Source organism: Zalophus californianus, chromosome 4, assembly GCF_009762305.2.
Source record: "Zalophus californianus isolate mZalCal1 chromosome 4, mZalCal1.pri.v2, whole genome shotgun sequence".
Taxonomy (NCBI): domain Eukaryota; kingdom Metazoa; phylum Chordata; class Mammalia; order Carnivora; family Otariidae; genus Zalophus; species Zalophus californianus.
The window spans coordinates 46,197,583-46,218,804 of record NC_045598.1 but is presented as its reverse complement, the minus strand read 5'-3'; the positions used below and the strand labels follow the sequence as shown (position 1 = coordinate 46,218,804).

Below are 21,222 nucleotides of genomic sequence, written 5' to 3'. Positions count from 1 at the left end.
AGTTGAATGTGAGCTTCTGAAACAGTGCCTGGCACAGCATAGACACTCAATAAATATTTGTTAAAGGATTGAATGAGCAATTGAAGGTGGTAGATGGCATAAACAGAGAGGCATGTCGAGACTAAAAAAATAAAAAAAATCAAAACTCACTGTATTTTGAGAACTTGACATATAGGTCAGAAAAATGGCCTATCCACTTCCTCTGCTGTAACTGTAGCGTTTAAGTCCTTCCTCCACAAAACGCATATTTCAGAGGGCTTCCCTGTCCTACACACTGTTCCAGGTGCTGGGGAACTGCCGTGACCAAGCAGGTTAGAGATTCTTGTCAGGGGAGAGCTTCCATTTCTGGGACATTGAGAGGACAATAAATACAGCAAATAAATTAAATTTATAAATACATTTATAAATGTGCATCTGTGCATGTATTATAATAAATAAAGTGTGAGCAGAAAAGCAGGGGAGACCTAAGAAGTGTGGTGGTTTCTTTTTGAGTGAGGTGGCCAGGAAGGTCTTTCTGAGAATTGACGTTTCAATATTTGATGAATGAATGAATATTTAACCATTAATTGTTTGTCGAAAGGATGAATGTTTTCAAATACTGATTGTTTCTGCCTCAAAGTATCTGTCAGTAAAGTTACTTTGCTTCTTCAAGTAAAATGCATAGAAGGCTTTCGAGCTCTCCTCCCTGTGAAAGCAGGTTGGAGTTAAATACTACCCAGATTCCACCTCTGTCCTCTCCCTCCTCCTCCCTCACTTCTCTGAAATTGATAGGAGCGGCCATCCAGGAGCTGACAGGGGCAAAGCCCTAATTTCAGCATTACCCAGTCCGGTGGAACCGTTTTGTGAGGCAGAGGGTGCAGCCTGGGTGCGCAGTGGCCTTAAGCTCCAGCCAGACGCACCCCTTGCGTTTTGGAGCTGAGCTGTCACCTTGGGCCAGTGACCTCTCCCAGCTTCAGGGTTTTCGTTTTTTAAACAGTGATGATAGGGCGCCTGAGTGGCTCAGATGGTTAAGCGTCTGCCTTCGGCTCAGGTCATGATCCTGGGGTCCTGGGATCCAGTCCCGCATCGGGCTCCCTGCTCCTTGGGAGCCTGCTTCTCCTTCTGCTTCTCTCTCTCTCTCTCTCTCTCTCTCTCCCCCTCTCTCTCTCCCTCTGTCTCTCATGAATAAAAAAATAAAAAGATTTACTTTAAACAGTGATGATAATGTCTGCACCAGTCATGTTTCTAATGTACCTGCCAGTTCCTGACCTACAACAGTAGTGCAGCAAATGTTACTCTTTTTCCCCTTTGTACCAGCTGTGCATTAAAATGGCCCTTGCTCTGCTGGGAGCAGAGTACAATGCAGGCAGGAAAAATAAGCAATGCAGAATCTTTTCCCATGCCGTTCCCTGCCCCCCCCCGCCCCCGGTGATTGCAGGGGCCTGATGCATGATAACCGTCTCATCCCTTTTAATCAGATTTTCATCATTATGAAGGCTCTGGTGATTACAGTTATTTTTGCCTTACAACTGAGCTGCTGTTACTAAAATTCTTCTATTAAATCTTTCTTTTTTTCCATTTGGTAGGTGAAAGATTATAGAATTTCTGAGTCAGATGACCAGATACTGGATGTCACTTAGATATAAGGCCTTATTGTTGAGATGTAGGAATAGCTCAGGAAAGGTACTGCTGCTGACTACGGACTTGCTGGTAGAGTCAGAGCCTGGAGAGGAGGCAGCAGCTCCTCCGTGGTCTCTGCTAGCCCTTGCTTACTCCTCTACATTTACTAGTGGTGCGCTATTTGCTACATGCTGGTCTGCATAGATGCTCCTGGCCGGTTGGAAAGGTAGATCCAGCTTGGGAACACAAATCTCTAGGTCTAGCGCAGTGCTACGTTCATGATTTTCTGCCAAAGTGTTGGGCAAGACCTGTGACCCATTCAGAGTCCAAACTAGATTATCACTAATATTAGTGATAATGAAAATAATCATCATGAAGAACATGGGGCTCTAAGGTAATACAGATGGGCCAGGAATATCAAGGTAGGTAAGACTGTGTCACTGCCCTCAGGAGTACACATCCTATTAACACATGATAACAACAAATATGACCACTGTGAGGCTCCATGCAAGGGGTGTTTCATGCATACCGTAAAGTCCTAGCAAAGCTTTATGATAACTGTAGTGTTATACCTGTTCCACAGATGACAGAACAAAGGCTTCCATGTCTTACCTAATTCACCCCAGGCCATGTAGCCTATAGGTGGCACAGCTGGGAATTAAACCCAGGTGTGTGTGTCCCAGAGTCTGATCTGGGTGAAGCACAGGTGTTCCTGGGAGGGAATTCCATCCTAACGGATTGCAAACTGGGACAGATATATCTGTGCACTGTCCTATCGTGAACCAATTACACTTCTGTTCTTTTAACTGGAACCTTCTCTCACTCTCCCCTTGGTTCAGCGGGGTGACCATGGGAGCCTTCTCATTTGAGAGGCTGCTGGGTATGCCTAAACCCACACTGTGTGAGCTAATTGTGTACAATTTAGCATTCCCAAAGCACTGACAGTCCTCATTCAAACCAAGTGTGAAAGTTTTTAAATTAGCTTTCACAGTTTGATTCACAAGCAGCAAATGCAAAACGGCACAGGATTAATTTTTCCAACCATCACCACGATGGCATAGCTGAAGGCTATCTTAGCTCATTTCCTTTAACAGAGAAGAGGCTGGGCAGAGGCCATGTTCTTAGGAGAGTGACATTCTAGAAGAGATCTCAGTGCCCTGGTTACAAAAAGAATCAGATATGCAAATTACACAAAAGCTGCATGGAACAGCGTGTGTGAAGAGCGGGAACTTTGGAATTGGATGGTCTTGGGTTTGCATGGTGGTTCTGTTGATCTTGCCTTGTGGTGTTCTTGTGCATCGGTTGTAAGAATTACTCCTCTTTAGGCTCAATTTGCCTCATTGTAAAATGGGGATAATGTTTCCAGATGTGTGAAAAGCTTCTGGAGAGGGTAAAAGGATATGCCCTGTGTCATGGCTTGACATAGTGGTTGACATCTCTGAAGGATCTCAGTCGATCAGAGCTGTTTTTATTAATGTCATCCTTGAACTTTATTTTCCTGCAAAAATATACTCACTGTCTTAGGGAACTTATTCTTTAGGTAACATTTATTGGGCACCTGCTGTTTGCCGAGTGCCATGCCTGGCATTGGAGACAAGGAGATAACAAAACACAGCCCTACCATAAGGAACACTCAGTGCAGAGGCAGACACAGAAGGTGTCTGCATGGTAATTGCAGTGAGGGCACAGAGAAGGAGCTTCTGATCCACCTTAGATCATCATGACTGCCTTGGTCATAGAAAACCTTGGGAAGAAGCAGAGTCTCAAAATATATGTAGGGAACAGCCAGGGAAGAGGGTTGAAAGTGAGTTCCAAGCAGAGGAAATAGCCTACCACAAAGGCAAAGAGGTGAGAAAAGCAGGGTTTACTCTGGGAACTTCTAGATGGTTCCAAATGGTTGGAACAAACTATATATGAGCAAGTCAACTCTTAAGCCTGCCTCAGTTTCCACAACTGTGAATGGGCATAACAATTGTACCCACCTCATAGGGCTGTTGTCAGGATAAAATGGGCAAGTCAAGGAAAACACTAAAATGATGCCCAGTACAAAGTCCCCAGGGGATATTCTCAACACTAAGTAGCATTAACAGTGTTCCCACAGATGTCATTACCTAAGAGTTACTCAGGACCTTCACAACATAGTGGGTCTTCTGTGTCATTGAAAGGGGTTTCTTATACACAGTGTTTCCCTTAAACCTGCTTGACCCATTGGATGGGTGAACATTTCTTCTTTATTCTTGGTGATAATCTTTCTCAGGAGTTTTATAGTCTAAGGTTTGGGAAATGCTAATCATTAGATACAGCAGATGAGATGCTTTCTTGTTCTAAAAGAAATTAACCTAGTTGAGGGTCTAAACAGCTTCCCTTCCCCCCAAAAAAGAGAAAATTAAGAAAATTATCTGTTTTTCTCTCTCTTTATGTTTAGAGGCCCCTTGTCTTACATATATATTGCCCTCGCTTGGCATTTGAATAAAAATTCACATTCAGAGGGGTCAGAACCTGAAGGGTTACCAGGAGTTTCACTTTGTTTATTTTAATTGGTTTCTGATATCCATGCCAAGCTAATAGGTTTTTTGGTACAGGTATCTGTGGGTGTGGAGTGGACAGTTGAAATATGCACAGTGCAGAGAAATAAGCCCTGTGGCTTGTCTTCCTAGCACTAAAACCAAGGTTCGCTGGCAGATGATCTCCCAGCATCCTCCAAGCTGTGCCTGAGTGCGTGAACCAGGCTGGCTCCGTTGATCTGAGCACAGGGAGGAACTGAGTTGGAAGGGCAGGCAGGGAATGCATCAGACATATAGCTGACCAGCTGCGTACCCTTGGGCAAGTTACTGATTTCCAGGAGCCCCATTTCCTCATTGCTCGAATGTGGGTGAAGAGCAGTAGCCACCTCCTGGAGCTGCTGAGCCTTACAGTGTGAAGCCCCTAGAACAGCACCTGGGCGGAGGGAGGGCTAGGTGCCCGCAGCTTCTCCCAGCCCCCGTTTCCTGAGATCTTCATGTTCAACATGCAGAACCGCTGAGGAGATGAAAGAAGTCCAGTGAGTGGGTGCTCAGGACAGGGCTCAACCTGGAGGGACCTCCTAGAGCAGAGTTCAGGTGCCGGTGCCTTGCTGGGAAGCCTTCCACATCTCCTGCCTCTGCTCCTGCTACCTCTGTGCATGCACCGAGGGTGGTTGTGAGCAATGCACGGTGCAGCGGGTGCCCTCGTCACAGGGATGCTCGGTAAGGGTTAACTATTGCGGCATACTGAGCCTGGCCAGAGATAGCTTGCATACTGCAGCCTCTGCAGGGACTGAAGTAAACGTAGATTGTGTCTCCATGTAGTCTAGAAAACGGTTACAGTGGCTGCTTTTCCACGGTGGCCACAGGAATCAATACAGACCACTGCCCAGTCAAGTACAGTGTATCTGATAGGCAGACTTCACAGGCTGTGACAGGCAGGCGCACGGAGGTTTTCCCTGAGCCACGGCGGCAGGATGGGTTTTCACTGTTGGCTCCTCATTAGATCCAGCGTGCTTATTTTCCAACACAGAACACATGCAAATTGACAACAGGCACATGCTTTTAAATGTAATCAAGAAGAATGAGCTTGTGTACCAGCCTTAATTTGCCTTAGTTCGGTGTCAGGCTTTCCAGAGTTTTATGATACATGTTTTTGTCTGTGGTTTCTTCTTTCTGGAGAAGGGCTCAGGCACATGAAGTGGTGTCTTACCTCTTCTTCCCATTTTCAAATGAATCAAATTGGGGTAAGTTTGTGGTAACGCCTACTAGGCAAATTCCTTTCCGCTTGGCGGAACTTGAAGGATGCAAGGATTTTGTGTCTGCTCTCTGGCATCTTCCAAACATGCCTGAGTGACAGGCATCGAAATTTCCGTCACAGCACAAATCCATGGAATGAATCTCAAGCATCCTAGACCCTGCTCAGTCTCTGTTCTCCCCACACAGCTCTGGAGCACTGCCTCCCTGGTGTTCACTTGAAAATTAATTATGTGCTACTCCAGAATAACATATCCCTTGTTTAAATATTAACACCTTTTGTTGACACTTGACTTTTTGGCACTCAGTGTCATTTTGTCATAACTAGATTGTAAGGGCTGTGATAAGGGATCATGTCTTAATTTTTAAATTCAACACATATTTCTAAACATAGTTTTTTGAAAACTCACATAACATCTAATACAGCAGTGTGCACCTACTGTATACTCAGCAAATACTGGTGGAGTTTGATTAAAAGGTGACTTTTTAGAAAGGAGACTATTAATACCTTAACTATACCAGCTCAATTAATGTGTCAGCCTGAAATCATTGGTCTGTATCACTTCTTACTCCGACTTTACTTTCTTAAGTGTACCCTTAGAAATGGCAATTTAGTAATAAGAATGTAACAGAGTACTTTGTTAAAGGCTTTGAAAATGGTTTATTAAAGAATGAAGTCATAAAGAAGTCCTGTGTTTTCCTAAGTCAGGAGGAATGTGGGCAGAAACATTATGTTTTGAGATGGACACGTCATGGGGAGGGTCAGTGTGTCAGGCTTCTCTGTCTTCACTCAGCAGTATACTATTATCCCTATCTGACAAATGGGGAAACAGGCCTAAAAAAGTAGTAAGTGGGGCACCTGGGTAGCACAGTTAGTTCAGCGTCAAACTCTTGACTTCGGCTCAGGTCATGATGACAAGGTCCTGAGATAGAGCTCCACATCGCACTCCACACTAGGCGTGGAGCCCGCTTAAGAGTCTCCGTCCCTCCCCCTCTACTCCCCCCCCCCACTGCTTGCATGCTCTCTCTCGCTCTCAAAAAAAAAAAATGGTAGTAAGTAATATCACCAAGATAATATAGCTTCTAAATATTTAGAGTTTATTAACTACTTGTAAGCATATATCTCATTTGTTTCTTTTAGTTCATCTATGTGGGCATTCTTAGTGACTTTATAGTTGAGATTATAAAGCCAAGATGATTTGTCCAAGGCCCCTGCACCTGTCAGAGGCAGGGCCATGACTAGTACACTGGACTATGGACCTCAGAGACCACATTTGGACAATATCCCATCACTCACCGAATGACAATTATGTGAAGATTTACAGGCTTAAATGGAATTCCAGCTTCCTATATAAGGCTTAAGCACAGATAGATACCATATATGTGTTCAACCGGGTCCGTTTGCCTCATAGGTTATATTAGATGTCAATTTATTTCTAACTTTTGAAAAGAAATTTTATTTTTTTTGGAGATTGATTTATTTGAGAAAGAGAGAGAGCTCAAGTGTGTGCATGTGAGTGGGGTGGAGAACAAGGAGAGAAAGAGAGAGAGACAGAGACTCTCAAGCAGGCCCTGTGCTGAGCACGTAGCCCAACTCGGGGCCCAATCTCATGACCCTGAGATCATGACCTGAGCCGAAATCAAGAGCCAGACACTTAACTGACTGAGCCACCCAGGTGCCCCTAATTTTTTAAAAGAAATTAAGAAAAAATAACTGAGTCTTGTATCCAGAGGCTTGGGCTCAGGCTACCCGATACATATTGAGAACGTAGTGCAAGGATGGTATTGAGATGGTAAAGAAGGACACATACCTCTTGTTTTGTATATACCCACAGCCACCTTCTACAATAAGCAAGGGGTCTTCGTGTTCCTGATTATATTACAGGATTTAGGTTTTTTAGGTAAAACTCTATTTTTCTGAATTGGGACATAAGGAAAGCAAGTAGGGGGATAGAGAGGAGAAAAAAATACATGAACAGAAAGACCTTAAAGTCCTGGAAGTTCCTTGGGGAATATGGGTGCTCCTGGTCTGTTGAGGATACTCATGGAAGCCTGAGCAGTGCGAGGAGGCACTTCTTTCTCCACTCTCTCAGTCATTCCCTCATTCCCTCTCATACTCACTAGCGCCTGCTCATGCCACCGGTGCTGTTCTAGGTACTGAAGATCTATCAGTAGATCAAAAGTCCCTGCAGTGGTGAGGTTCGCAGTGTAGTTGGGAGATTTGCACTATAAACAAAATTAACGTGCAGGTTACATGGTATACTAGAAAGTTTTATGGAGGAAAAAGTAGGGGAGATAGATTGGAGCATGGGGGTAGGGTTTGTCATTTTAAGTTGGGAAATCGGAAAGTGGCCTTTGAGCAAATACACCAAGGAGGTTGTGGGTGCCTGCTCTTATGATATCTGAGACAGAGGGAGCAGCAGGTGCAAAGGGCAGGGGCGTGCCATGTGTATTTGAAGAATGGCAAAGCAGCCAGTGTGCCTGGAATAGGGCAAGGGAGCGAGAGAATGGTAGCCAAGGAGGTCAGAGAAATTAAGGGAGTCGGGCAGGAAGTTCATAGAGAGCTTTATAATATCATAATGGAATCTGATGTGGTTTTGAAAAGAAGTTATAGGGGAATCTGAACAGAAACAGAGAACGCAGTTGGGAGCCATTGCAATAATGAACGAGAAAGATGATTGTGGTTTCTAACAGTGTTAGCCGTGCAGCTGGTGAGAAGTTTCGATGCTAGATAGAGTCGTTCAAGTGCTTTTTGAGTTTGTGCTTATGTACCAGGCACTTGAGACATAGGACACTGAACAGTTGCAGAATCTTTGTCCTTTGGAGTGAGGAGCATGGACTCGGAGGGACTGGTACCCTGGGGGAGAGGCAGTGTGTTCCAGAAGGAGACAGGCCTTCAAGGGCTCCAGTCCCACCCTACCATGGTCTGGGAAGTGGGACCTTAAGAGGGGGACCTCATTTATCTTCTGAGTCTGTTTTCTTAGCTGTAAAATGGGAGGGTGATAGCTGTTTACCCATGTACTTACTGCATGTGTAAATAACAAATACAAGTTGCTTAGGGAAATTCTCTTAATAAACCAAGGGTACATAAAGAGGTAACATCTAGAGACTTGATTAAGAGCCCAGACTCAGAAGCCAGACCCCTTCCAACCCTTGTTAACTGTGTAATCACGGGCAAATTACTTAACCCCCCCATGCCTCATTTGTAAGATGGAAAAGGTGAACCTACTTATTAAGACCGGTGTATGGATTAACTGGGTTAATATGTAAGCATGTAGAACAATGCCTGACATGTGGTAATTAAAACTAGTCCCTAGTGTTGTGAGTTCCAGGGAAGTTGTTCAGAATATCCTTAGATCATTAGCATATTTGAGCAGCATTCTACCTATTTCCAGGGCAATTTTTCTTTCAACATTCTGGGAACCCACAGTTTGCCTAAATGGGCAGTTTCAGTGAAACCAGATCCATGTGTTTGGTTCTCTGTTTACCCATCCCATACAATCATGAGTACCTCTTTAATTTCTTCTTGGATTAGTCATGTTTACCAACAGCTCAAAAAATACATTCCAGCCTTCAGAAAGCAAACGACAATAGCTATAACAAGGTATTAGAGGTTGTATCAACTTGTCTTACTTGAAGTTGATGTGGAAAATGTGGAGGAAAAAATAACAAGGGGAAATTTTGAAAATTGGGCAATGATGTTTAACCAAAATGACATGTGCATCTCTGAATGTCAATGCACAACTGTGTTAATGCTTGCCGGCTGCCTGCCATCCTGAGGTTTTATCACATCATAATGCAGTGATGAGGTATTTCTTTGCTTTTTTAGTTTTTCCACTCGCAGATGCCAACAATGATTATTTGTAATTTCAGAAATAAAGATGCTCCAAAGCAACATCTGGGATTCCATATTTTTCTGTGGAATTCAAAATGCATGTCTTATTCCTATCTGTAACCGGGGAGTATTTGCAGTCAAACATAATTCCTGTATCCTTGATTTAGCTCTGGGCCAGATTGACTAAAAGGTTTTAAAATGGTGCCCGTGCTCTCAGTATCTACACTGTGTGGATTCTCGACCTTTTAATCCCCATTTCCTTTAATACAAATAAAAGAGAGTTTTATCAGTTGATTCAGATGAGTGGGAGTGTGCCATGTAAATTTCAAGGAATTATGCACTAAATTACTGTACCCATTTGGGGGCTTAAATATCATTCTCCACTACACAAAACTGGCCTGGATTTTATTTTAAATGAAATGGCACCCAGTGGCAGGCAATTATTTTTGTTATTGTGTTTTGTACCCTGGCCTCCAGAACCTAAGGACAAAGGAAGGGGATGTTCATTTATAAGTTGACCTCCTGAATTGTTCTTGAAATGCAATTTAATCCTCATATCAAGCAAAGTCTAATGCTGTATTTGCCAGTAAAATAGTCATTTGCATTTTTTATTGACAATACAAATTGTGTTTAATCAGGCAGTCGGCGTGTTAGCATTTCCAAATGATTGAAGACCCAGCTTTGTTCAAACTACATCCCATTTTGGGTCAAATGTATTTTGTTCTTTTTAATTATCAGAGCACATAAAGTTGATTTTGAGCGGTATGCTTTTCTTTTTTTTCTAAATCATCCATGCCCCACGTGGCTATCCCCGCTTGTCTCCAGAAGAAAGCCAGGAAGCCCTAAATTCTTAAGTTTATACATTTACAGATGTCAGCCCAGCTTAGAAGAATTGTCAGAAAAGGTTTCTACTGAGTAACATGTTTGATCGTTGAAAAGACTGTGGAGACACGGACGTGGTCTTGGGCCACAGATCACAAGGCTGTTCGTTACCAGAAACACACCGTCCGTTTCCTTATTTATGAAGAGGAGGGACAACAGTCTCCCTTCCCTTTCTTGAGCATTCTCACGAGGTTTTATCCTTTGCGAGGTGCCGTAGCTAAGCTGGGTGAGAAGTCCAGCTCCACTTGGCCTGGCCAGGTGGCCTCAGGCAGGTTCACCCATCCCTGCCTCACCTTCCTCGTCAGTATAGTGGGGACCATCCTAGCGTTTGCTTCACGCGGCCATGGTAAGAATTAATGTATAGAAAGCTTCGAACAATGCCTGGCCTGTGGGAAGTGCTGTTTATGTTTCTTATTATATTATCATCCTCATTCTTAGTATTAATAGCATTTCTGCCCATGTTCATTGTGTGGATGAAATCAATTCATACTTGTACTTACAAGAAACCCTAGCACGCAGTATATGCCATTATTTTTATTATTTGGTATCTGCCATTATTTAGGGCTCACGGTGTAAAAGGCATTACGTATTTAGGGGCCCTTCTAGCAACCTGTGAGGGACAAGTTCTGACTTGACCTTGCGGATGAGAACAGAGGCCCAGTGGCTGAGCCCCTCCTGTGGGGGCATGCTGAGTGAGCCACAGGGCAGGCTGGCTTCACGTCTGTGCTTCCTTACTCCCGAGCTCGGAGGCCACTCCACACAGGTGTCCTCTGAGCCGCATTCCAGGCTCTTCCTCGTACAGGACCATGCAGCTGAGACTTGCCTCCATACTCACCACGGGGGCCTTGGCCAGGCTCCCCTACCCCACTCAGACCCATGGGGACATCATCCGCTTGGGCCTTGTTTTCCTTACTGCTAGGGACCCGGAGTCCAAGGCCTGGGGACCTGTTTCCATTTCCCTTTCTCTGTAGAGACTTGTTCCGGCCACGTCCCTCTTCCCAACGTCCTCCAGCCTCATCTCTGTCCCATTGTTCCTCATACGGTGCGCAGCGCCAGGATACGGTGTCCGGGCATCAATGCTGACTGTTGGATTCCCGTTTGTTTTGGAGGAGACATTCAGTGATAATTGAAAATACCAAATTTGTTTACATTGGTCCACATAGACACAAATTATAATCAAAACAAATATTATTTGAGAGTTTGCTATGGGCCACAACTGTTCTAAGCAGTTACTACATAGTAATTTATCTAATCCCCACAGCCACACTAGGCAGTAGGTACTAATACTGTGTGCAATCTCCAGATAAGTCACCGGACCATAGTCTGTAGGGAGCTGGGGCAGCTTGGCGAGGGCAGAACTGGCTGACCTCTCTCTGTGTCATTCTCCTTTCTTCTTGTCTGTGTAAGCGGGGGGCCATGTCCTGTGCCCCTGCGGGTGATACAGGAGAGCGGAGGAATAAGAAAGGGAAAGAACCAAAGGCTTATGGGACATGTATGTGTCAGTTCCAGGGCTATATCCTTTACCCTTGTGATCACAGGTGACATTGACAACCACCCTGTCAGGTAAGTACCGTCCTTCTCCTGGTAGGGGTGAAGGTGCTGAGAATCTGAGTGACTCTCAGATCGAGCCATTTAGTGATTTGCTTTGCCTCCCACTGTTACATGGCAAAGCTGGGATTTGAGCCCAGGTCTGTCCAGCTGTGAAGCGCAGACTTTTGCTTGGGTTTAAGTTCTTCCCTCTGTCCCTCCCTCTAGGTTTAGGACTATAGGGGCAAACCAGAGAGACAAGGTGCCTGACCTAAAGAGGCTTACCTTCTAGACAGGGAGTCTATTGGTCAATAAACAAACAGATGAACATATAAGATATGTTACATTACAGATATGAGGGAGATCAACAGGGTGAGTGAGAAGAGCCCCTGATCTAGGCAGCGGGCCCTTAATTAGGGTCCTCAGAGAGGACATCTCTGAGGTCTAGTAGAGATGAAGGAGATAGCCGTGCCAAGAGCAAGGCAGGGAGTCACAGGCAGATGCACCAGCAAGAACAGGAGATATTTGAGGAACAGAAAAAAGGACAGCGTGCCTGGTAGGAGGCAGGCAGAGGTCCGATCAAACATGGCCTCCTAGAACAGAGTAAGGAGTCTGGATATTTTTCTAACTTCCATAAAATTTAGAATAAGCACTGTGACCCTGAGCCATCCCTTTGTAGCTTGAGTCTGTAGGTTTTAATCTGTTCGGTGTGTTAAAATCCCTGCCCTATGTCCATCTCAGGGATTGTTTGAACATTAGACATAAGGAAATCTAGAAGCACTCTTCAGAACCCGCAGAGAGGAATGGCTGATTTACCTGACACATTTATCTGTGTAAAAGAGAGAAGTTCTTGGAAGACTGACTGTATAAACGAAGAGGAGCTGAGCATTGGAATTCCTGAGTACTGAGTCTCTCCCTGGCTAGTAGTAGTCATAGTTGTAGTTGGATGATAATAATAATATGTATCCAATAAGCTCTTACTCTCTGCAAGACTCTGAGCTAAGCTCTTTAAATGCAGTATCATTTAATTCTTATGACACTATAGAAGACATAGATAATATGATTTCCTCTATTCGTCAGCTGAGGGACTGAGGCACCATGAGGTGAAGTCTCTGTATCCATGGGCTTGGTTGTGAAACACCAAAAACTCAATGGCATCTGGCTTGAACAAGCAAGATGTTTCTTTTAATTATATAAAAAGAAGCCCACCATGAGAGTAAGCTGATGCTAGTAAATCTGCTCAAGAAAATCATCAAGAACCCAAGGTCCTCTGTCTTTTTGCTTCATTGTCTTTAACATGTAGTGTTTGTTCCTCATGAATGGAAAGTAGCTGCTGCAGCTCCAGTTTTCTCATCTGTATTCCAGATCAGGAGGGAAGGAGGTGAGCCAAAGGAGATGAGCAATTGTGGAAGGGATAAAAGCTGTCACCTTGTGAGGTTTTGCCTTTGGGGGGAAGGGAAATGTTCATCTACATCTTCTTTACCTCCAGCTGGGATATATGACCAAACCTAGCTGAAAGGGAAGTGGGATTCTGGAATTTCACTTTAATTTTTTTAAGATTTATTTATTTGAGAGAAAAAGAGAGGGGGAGAGGGAGAGAGCATGAGTAGGGGGAGGGGCAGAGGCAGATGGAGAGAAAGAATCTCCAGGAGACTCCCTACTGAGCACAGAGCCCAGTGCAGGGTTTGATCTCATGACCCTGAGATCATGACCTGAGCCAAAATCCAGGGTTAGCTGCTTAACCAGCTGAGCCACCCAGGCACCCCAGGAATTTCACTTTATAGTTGAGAGGCTGTGGGTTATAGAGAGGGTATTAGAAAGTGTGTTAGTGAGCCAGGCCCTAGTCACACAGCTAGTAAGTTGTGAAATGTATTTCACCATGTCATACCCTTGACCATAATGCCATAGTATCTCCCTACAGGGGAGAGACTTAGGAATCTTGGACCTGTTATTTAGCTCTCTCTGCCAATAATTTTCCTTTGTTAAATAGAAATAATAAGACTTTTTAAATAATGGGTTTGAGGGAAGATAAAGCAAAGTCCACTAAAGCAATTGCCCTAGTGTCTGGCATATAGTTAAGTACACACCAAATATATGTTAGCTGTTCTCACTGTTACACTGTTACAGTTCTTATTGTTAGCAGTTTCTGTGCCAGCGCGTATGAATAGGGAGGGTCAAATAAAATACAACACAGCCTCTGCCTTGTAGGAGCTCACCTGTCTCATACATAATAATTTATAGTGTTAAATTCAATGCTGGATCAAGAGGTGGCAGCAGCATAGATGAGGGAGGGATTGAGATTCCTAGGGGATGAGAAGGAAAAGAAGAGCAAGAGTGAGAGTCTGGGATGGAAAGATGGGTGTTTACAGAAAGATAGGCTCTTTAGATGGCCACAGAGGTGAGACTGGGTTCCCTAGGAAGAGGAGAGGGAGGGTATTCTTTTTTTTTTTTTTTTAATAAGATTTTATTCATTTGACAGCACAAGCAGGGGGAGCTGCAGAGGCAGAGGAAGAAGCGGACTCCCCGCTGAGCAGAGAGCCAGATGTAGGAGCTCCATCCTGGGACCCTGGGATGATGACCCAAGCTGAAGGCAGACGCTTAACCAACTGAGCCACACAGTCGCCCCAAGGGAGGGATATTCTTGATAGAGGGAACAGCATATGCTTAGCGGGTGCCTAGCTACACAAGGGTCACTCTGCACAGCCTGTTGGGGAACTGCATGTATTTCTAACACACTGAAAAATAGTGTGAAGGTCAAGGCCAGCCAGGCAGATGTGAGCAAGTCTTTCCAAGTGCCTCGTTTATGTTGAGCGCTGCCCTATGCCCTAGGGACATGGTGAGCAGTGAGGTGTAGCCCTTGCCCTCAGGAAGCACATCATATTGATAGTTTTCTCCTTTGCTAAATGGGGGAAAAATGAAAGAAGCCTAAATTGTGTTAACCGTCTGCTCTGTGACAGATTCAAGGGTAGATGTTTTGTGGACATTGTCTCATTAAACTTCGAGGTCATTATTACCCTCTCCCTTTGATGGGTGAGGAAGCTGAGCGCGGTAAGAGTCAGCAAGTTGTCCAGGATCATCCAGCTTAGGAAGTGGTGCAGCAAGGATTCTGATTTTTCTGACTTTAGAATCTGTGTGCTCTGCTTGTGCCAGACTGCTTCCAGAACTCTGGGTGTACACACACACACACACACACACACACACACCCTCGTGATGAAATGGCAGCAACATCCACACACACACACACACACACACACACACACACACCCTCGTGATGAAATGGCAGCAACATCCACACACACACACACACACACACACACACACACACACACACACACACACACACACACACACACACACCCTCGTGATGAAATGGCAGCAACATCCGAGAGCACTTTAGAGCCAAATGCAATATAAAACATCAAGAGCTGGGAGTTTTATTTTATTTCATTTCGTTTCGTTTTATTTTATTTTATTTTATTTTTATTTTTAAGAGAAAAGGAAAGCACCTTGTTTACTACTGCAGTAAATTTCCATAAGCTTGTCAATTCTTTCTCAGCCAAGCCGATTAGCCAGAGTGGAGCTGTCCAGGTTGCTTAAGAGAAGGAGGATGGCTTGATTGTAGTTCAGTGTCTTAGCTGTCACTGAGTTGCCTTCCTAAATATGATCCTTATTGCCCTGCTCACCCCTCTATAAACACCACTGCAATGAAAGCATAAAACATTAAAAACATCCCCTGGGTGACTGCTATTGCCCTTTGAATTAACACCAGAAATGCTCATTTGAGAGATGTGGTTTAACTCAAGTGATATTTCTTGATGGGTTAATGAATATCCTATGTTATAGTTTAATCTAATATAATACCATCAATTAGTTATTTTTATTGATTGACCTCTTCCAGATTATTTAATAGTAGATTTTTCACTATTTGGAAGATTTAATGCTGAGCACTCAGGCACCTTCTTTCTCTGTTAACAGTGTCCTCTGAGTATAGAAGTGTGTGTATGTGTTTGGGTACGTATTATTACTTTTTTTATTTTTGGAAGAGATAAATTGTAGACCATCCAGGAATTAATGAACATGATGCATACACCTTGTAAAGCTAACCATGATGAAGAATTGAACTGCTGATGACACCAGAGAAAGGTTTCAAAGGGGCAGGTAAACAAGCCTGCACAATTAGAGTTACTGTTTTAAAATGCAAAAAGCAGAAAGGCATCCCTGGAAATTGACTGTGTTTCAGAACTGGTGCCAATATAAAATACAAGTAGTGGCCCATGAAAGCATCTGTATCACTGACTTTGTAACCAAGAACTAGAAAGCTTGTGTTGTGGGACACAGTGTGTGTGTTCTCAGGGGCTCCTGATGGGCTAACAGGAAGAGGGGAAGACAAGTCTGGAAGGCAGGCTGCTTGAGATCCACTTCTCTCAGGCACTCATTAGTTTTGTGACTTTGGGATTAATTGGCCTGAGAAGCCAAATCTCTTGACTAGTTTAGTTCTCTTTACACTGGACCCTGGCTGCTTTGTGGGGTGTTGTTCTAGGCTGGGTGCGGGTTGTGGAATGGATACAGCATATGAATTACAGAATTACAGAAAGGTAGGGTACTGGGATATCAGAAATTGTTTCTTGCAGGAAGATAGAATTTGGAATTTGTTTCTTTAAGTGTTGTCAACATTAATAATTTTTCCCAAGACCCTTGTTTGATGTCAGCCTGTGAGCACTCACCATTAATTAATACCAATACTAGTAATTTTGTTAGGAATAGCCAAAATGTATCTAGCAATTTATAATTTGCAAAGTAATATTTAGATAGATCATTTCATCTCTCCTACCCCACCTGGGCAGTTGTTACTTCAAGTGGGTGCCCGACATCCAAGTTTTCTCCCTAGTAGTTTTAAGTCAGGGAGGGAAACAAGAATGCTATCTCGGTCTTCAGGTGTAGAAGCTGGTGGAATGCAGAGAGACCTGGTCATCAGAAGACCCAGTGCTGAATCCTGGCACCGCTAGCTCTTAGTTTTGTGACCTTAGGCAAATCATCTAAACTTCACAAAAGCCTTACTCTATGCATTTTTAAAACATTTGAAATAAGCCTGGTGAAGAAAATGATACAGGGGACTCGCCTGGGTGGCACAATCTGTTAAGTGTCCGACTCTTGGTTTTGACTCAGGTCGTGAACTCGGGGTTGTGGGATTGAGCCCCGCATCAGACTTCTTGCTCAGCATGGAGTCTGCTGGAGATTCTCTCTTTCTCTCCCATCTGCCCCTCCCCTGCTCATGCTCTCTCTCTAAATAGATAAAATCTTTAAAAAATAAAAAAATTAAAAAATTAATAAAATGATATGGCATAGAGTTCATTAAGTTATATGAAAGTTCTCATTACTGGGGAATATAGTGCCAATGTGTAGGAGCCTTCTAGCCCCGGGATGCCAAGTGTCTGGCTGGCCTCTAGAAGACCACGGCCTGCCTCGGCAGTGGACATCACTGCTCTCTTGTGGCTTGCTTTTTCACCAGCCTATGTGCAGCCTCAAAATTTCTTTTGGCACAGTGCTCCAGGTTGCCATTTGCCATTTGATCACATCTGACAAGCTGGATGAAAACTCCCATGCCATCCCAGCCCTGGCCTAGGTTTTGGACCCAGACTGCCCTCAGCCTCCCTCCTTGTCTTCAGAGGTAGACATTTCTCTTTGCTTCCAGTGCAAGCGATCTGGCCCAGAAACACGCACAAACCCAGCAGCCACTTCTCAGAAGCTAGGCGTCTGGGCCCGGTGCTGCTGATGAGGTGGCGGCTTTGAGAATGTCGCTGGTAGCAGACAACCTGGTAAGGCCAAGATACGTGTATTTTTAGACCCAAGAGACTCCATAATGTGTGGTTTGCAGTGATTCCATTCCTTCCCCCAAATGTGACCTGCTGGGGTCCTTAGAGGCTCCAATTAAAAAAATACATCACTGAAGATTGTTTTTAAACATCCTAAAGGTAATGAGACCTGAATTTTGGACAATCGATCCCCCAACATTCATGTTTTTTGTTCTTTCATCTCTTTGGCTTTGATGAAAATTAACTTGGGCAAAGTAAGTGATTTGGCCACTTCCATCTCAGGGGACCCCTAGGGAGCTACCCAGGCCAGAAAGTACCCCCATCCTTTCTTTCCCATTCTGGTTCAGTTGCCCGGCAAGCTCAGCACCATTTGTCATACCGTTTATGTTTCCCTTCTCTTGCCGAGGTACAGGAGGTGTGTTCTGACACATGGTACCATGTTAGTGGTCTCTTAACCTCCTTTCGTCTCCTTCTGTTTTCTATGGCAGAGCTAATCATTTCGGGGTGCTTTATTGCCAGGTTTGGCAGCAGGTCTGAAGAGGGCCCCATCTGGAGACCGCAGAGGGCTGCAAGATAGTTTCCTTGTGGGTCAGGTAGAGATGCATTCACACACTCAGAAGTTACCAACAGACTCACCCTTGCAAGGCTCCTGGTGCTGCAGGATGGGGGTGTGTGGGGCAAACCCCGGGGGAGACTGATGTGTATTTCTGTCTTCTCTGGGGACCCATACTCCCGATTCCTCAGCAGGTCTCCCAAGTGTGATCCTGTGCACATAACTCCACCTAGTCCTGTAAAGAGGAGAAAGGTGGGGCAGCACTGCCTGCTGCTGACTGAATGTTTGTGCCCCATCCCCATTTTGATCTTCATATGGGAAAGCCCTAACCCCTAATGTGATGGTATTCGGAGATGGGGCATTGGGAGGCAGTGAAGTTCAGCTGGGGCCAAAAGCGTGGGGCCCTCCTGACGGGATTAATGCCTTTGTAAGGAGAGGCACCAGAGAGCTTGTTTTCTCTCCACCATGTGAGGACACAGCAAGAAAATGCTGTCTGCTAGCCAGGAAGAGCATCCTCACCAGAAACTGAATCTGCCGGCACCTTGATCTTGGACTTCCTAGACTACGGAACTGTGAGAAGTAAATATGTGTTGTGTAAGCCACCCAGTCTATGGTGTGTTGTTGTGGCAGCCCCAGCAGACGAAGATGTTGCCTGCTCTGTCTTCTTCGAAAATGTTGAGCAGAACACCATGCACCTGTGCAGGGGAAGTGGGGGGGTGGACTCCAACTCAGAGAAAATAGCAAAGATCATCACAATGCCAGCCACCAGGGACAAGTCCAAACACTTCTGCCCACAGTGTCTTGGTATCGTAGTCACCAAGCACAACACAAGTCGCACAGCGGATGGAACAACCGTGTACTCACATAGAAAGAGACAGAGCACGATCAGCTCCAATAGTGGGCATCCGTCCCCCAGGACTAGTGGCGGCCCCCTGGTAGCCAAAGCAGACAAATTGGCCTAGATACGCCCCTTTCTGTCTCAGTAGAAGGACTCTGACCTCTCCCCAATGGAGTCTGAAATACTGAAAGCCAGGGGCACCTGCCCTTAAACACAACAAAGGAGAACACGTTGACTCTGAAGCAGGGAAGTCTTCCCACAGGAGGCGGTAAGCATGTGGACTCTGTGTAGACTCTGTCTCTTGGTCAGGAGGTTGGGAGGGCTGTGCCAGGCCCAAAGCATTCTTACGTGGCTGTGCCGGGGTTAAAGAACCACATACAGGCACAAGACCGCCTCTCGCGACAATCACAGTGTGCGTGGTCACGTCAAAGGCTCTGACAGGGCTCGGGTTGCAGAGAGAACTTAAGCCTAGCGATCTTGAGCCTAGAGGTCCTGAGGTTCCTGTCCATAAAGATTTGGCCAGCTCGTGGGTTGACAAGAGCAAGGGGACTTGAGCACAGCCTGACATTTTGCACATAAAGGGAAGTTATGTTAAGGAAGAGAGTGGTCACCCTATGGTGTAGTATCAGTTATCCCCACACATTCTACTGCTGGACTGAGCTCCCTGAGGGAAGGGAAAGTGTCTTATTCCTTATCCCCATGCCTAGCAGAAGTGTAGAGCCCAAAGAAAGCTCTCCTAAGTGCCTGCTGAGTAAACGAAATCATTTGCAGGTGATGATAGATTTATACACCTTTAATGCTGGAAAGAAACCAAGCAATTATTTATTTAGTCTAAATTCATTTTAGAAACAGGAAACAAAGAGTCAGAAAAAGTGTCTGGTTGAAGATCAGTGGTAGGCTGGTGATGTGGCCCTCGTGTTGCAGATTTGAGAAAAAGAGCAGTGATGTCCAATTAATTCTTGATTCCTTCTCTATCTCAGAGAAGGAGTGTGTTCTCTGGGTAGGGGCCTTGTGGGGATGGGAACAGGAGGGGGGTCAAAGACATTTCCAGTTTGGTGAGTTTACCCATTGTCCCAGTTTACTTTTAGTAATTCACTTCAACAACTATTATGACCTCTTTGCAGTGACTGGCTGGGTCTTAGTTCAGGCTGCTGTGTAAAGTACAATTATAAACAAAGTGCTGCCGACCGGGTGGCTTATAGAGAACAGAAATCTATTTCTCACAGTTCTGGAGTCTAGAAGTCCAAGGGCAGGGTGCCAGCATGGTTCCCAAGGAATCAGCTGAAACCCCAACAGAACTGCACACACATCAAGGAGGGGAACCCACACCCATGCTGTGCAGGTGTTGAGGGTGGTGGGACAGGGGAGGGGACTGTGAAAGTTTTTCACAGGATACAGAGTGGGGAACCGTGCCCTGAAGCATACCTGGGATGTTGCTGGAACGGGGAGAAGAGACAGCCAAACCAGGGCAAGTTCTGGGCGAAGCCTTAGAGAGGCTGAGAGGGAGGGTGGGTGTGGGGCAGCAGGAAAGGACAAGAAGGAAGAAAGGACCTTCAGAGCCCTGCCACACGGAGACACTTCGACTGTGAGCGATCCCCCTTTCTTAGCCCTCTCCCCTCCGATGCACACTGCTAATGGAATGGTTTTTTATGGACTCCAAGACCCACATTACTAATTTTATACAATGGGCGAAAATCTCTTGGTTTTATTGACTGCTTCTTTATCTGACTTCACCTAATTGGAAAATAAACAGATCAAATGATACCTTTACTACAGATGAATAATTCATGTTCTCTTTGTCTTTTGTCAGAAAAGGGAGCCTAGCAGATCTGTCTTTAAATTAGGATATCTGGTAGATGAGAGAAAAATGTGAGCGATTAACTCCAAATTGAGTTCAGTGTGAATCTCTGAGAGCCGGAGTCCTCCTCTGTAATGAAGTTTAGATTGGTTCACGGAATGGTTCACCTGGCTCTGGTGGAGCCCAAATTCAGAACATATGAGGGCTATTGACCTGTTAATTTGAAATGTTTTAATCTGCATAAAAATGGATCGTATTAATTGTTTCACATTAACCGGGACTGACTGTAATGTCTGATTGAATTAGGCTGACTTTTCTCTCTGGTAGCCCTTTGCGGTTTCATTTGCCCCAAACACGGGTGACTTTCCCTCCCTCCATGCCAACTGTCAGCATCGGGGTGGGCCATGTTGCTCTCAGAGAAACCACCCCACCATCCTCACGGACCACACCACCCGGCCGTGAAGCGTTCCTCTTTTCTTATTACCCTTGGTCACATTTCTCCACCCCGTCTCCCTGGCTTACATCATTTTCTCCTTATGTCATATCTCGGTAAGTAACTTTAACTGCTTATATCAATCTTAGAAAGTATTGGAACTGAAAATCTATTAAAGAAAAAAAC

General features: G+C 44.8%; 1 protein-coding gene across 4 annotated transcripts in view; it reads left to right on the top strand.

The window, feature by feature from the left end:
* Positions 1–21,222, top strand: part of DAB1 (DAB adaptor protein 1) — a 1,151,191-nt gene that overhangs the window by 810,280 nt on the left and 319,689 nt on the right. The window lies entirely within an intron of this gene.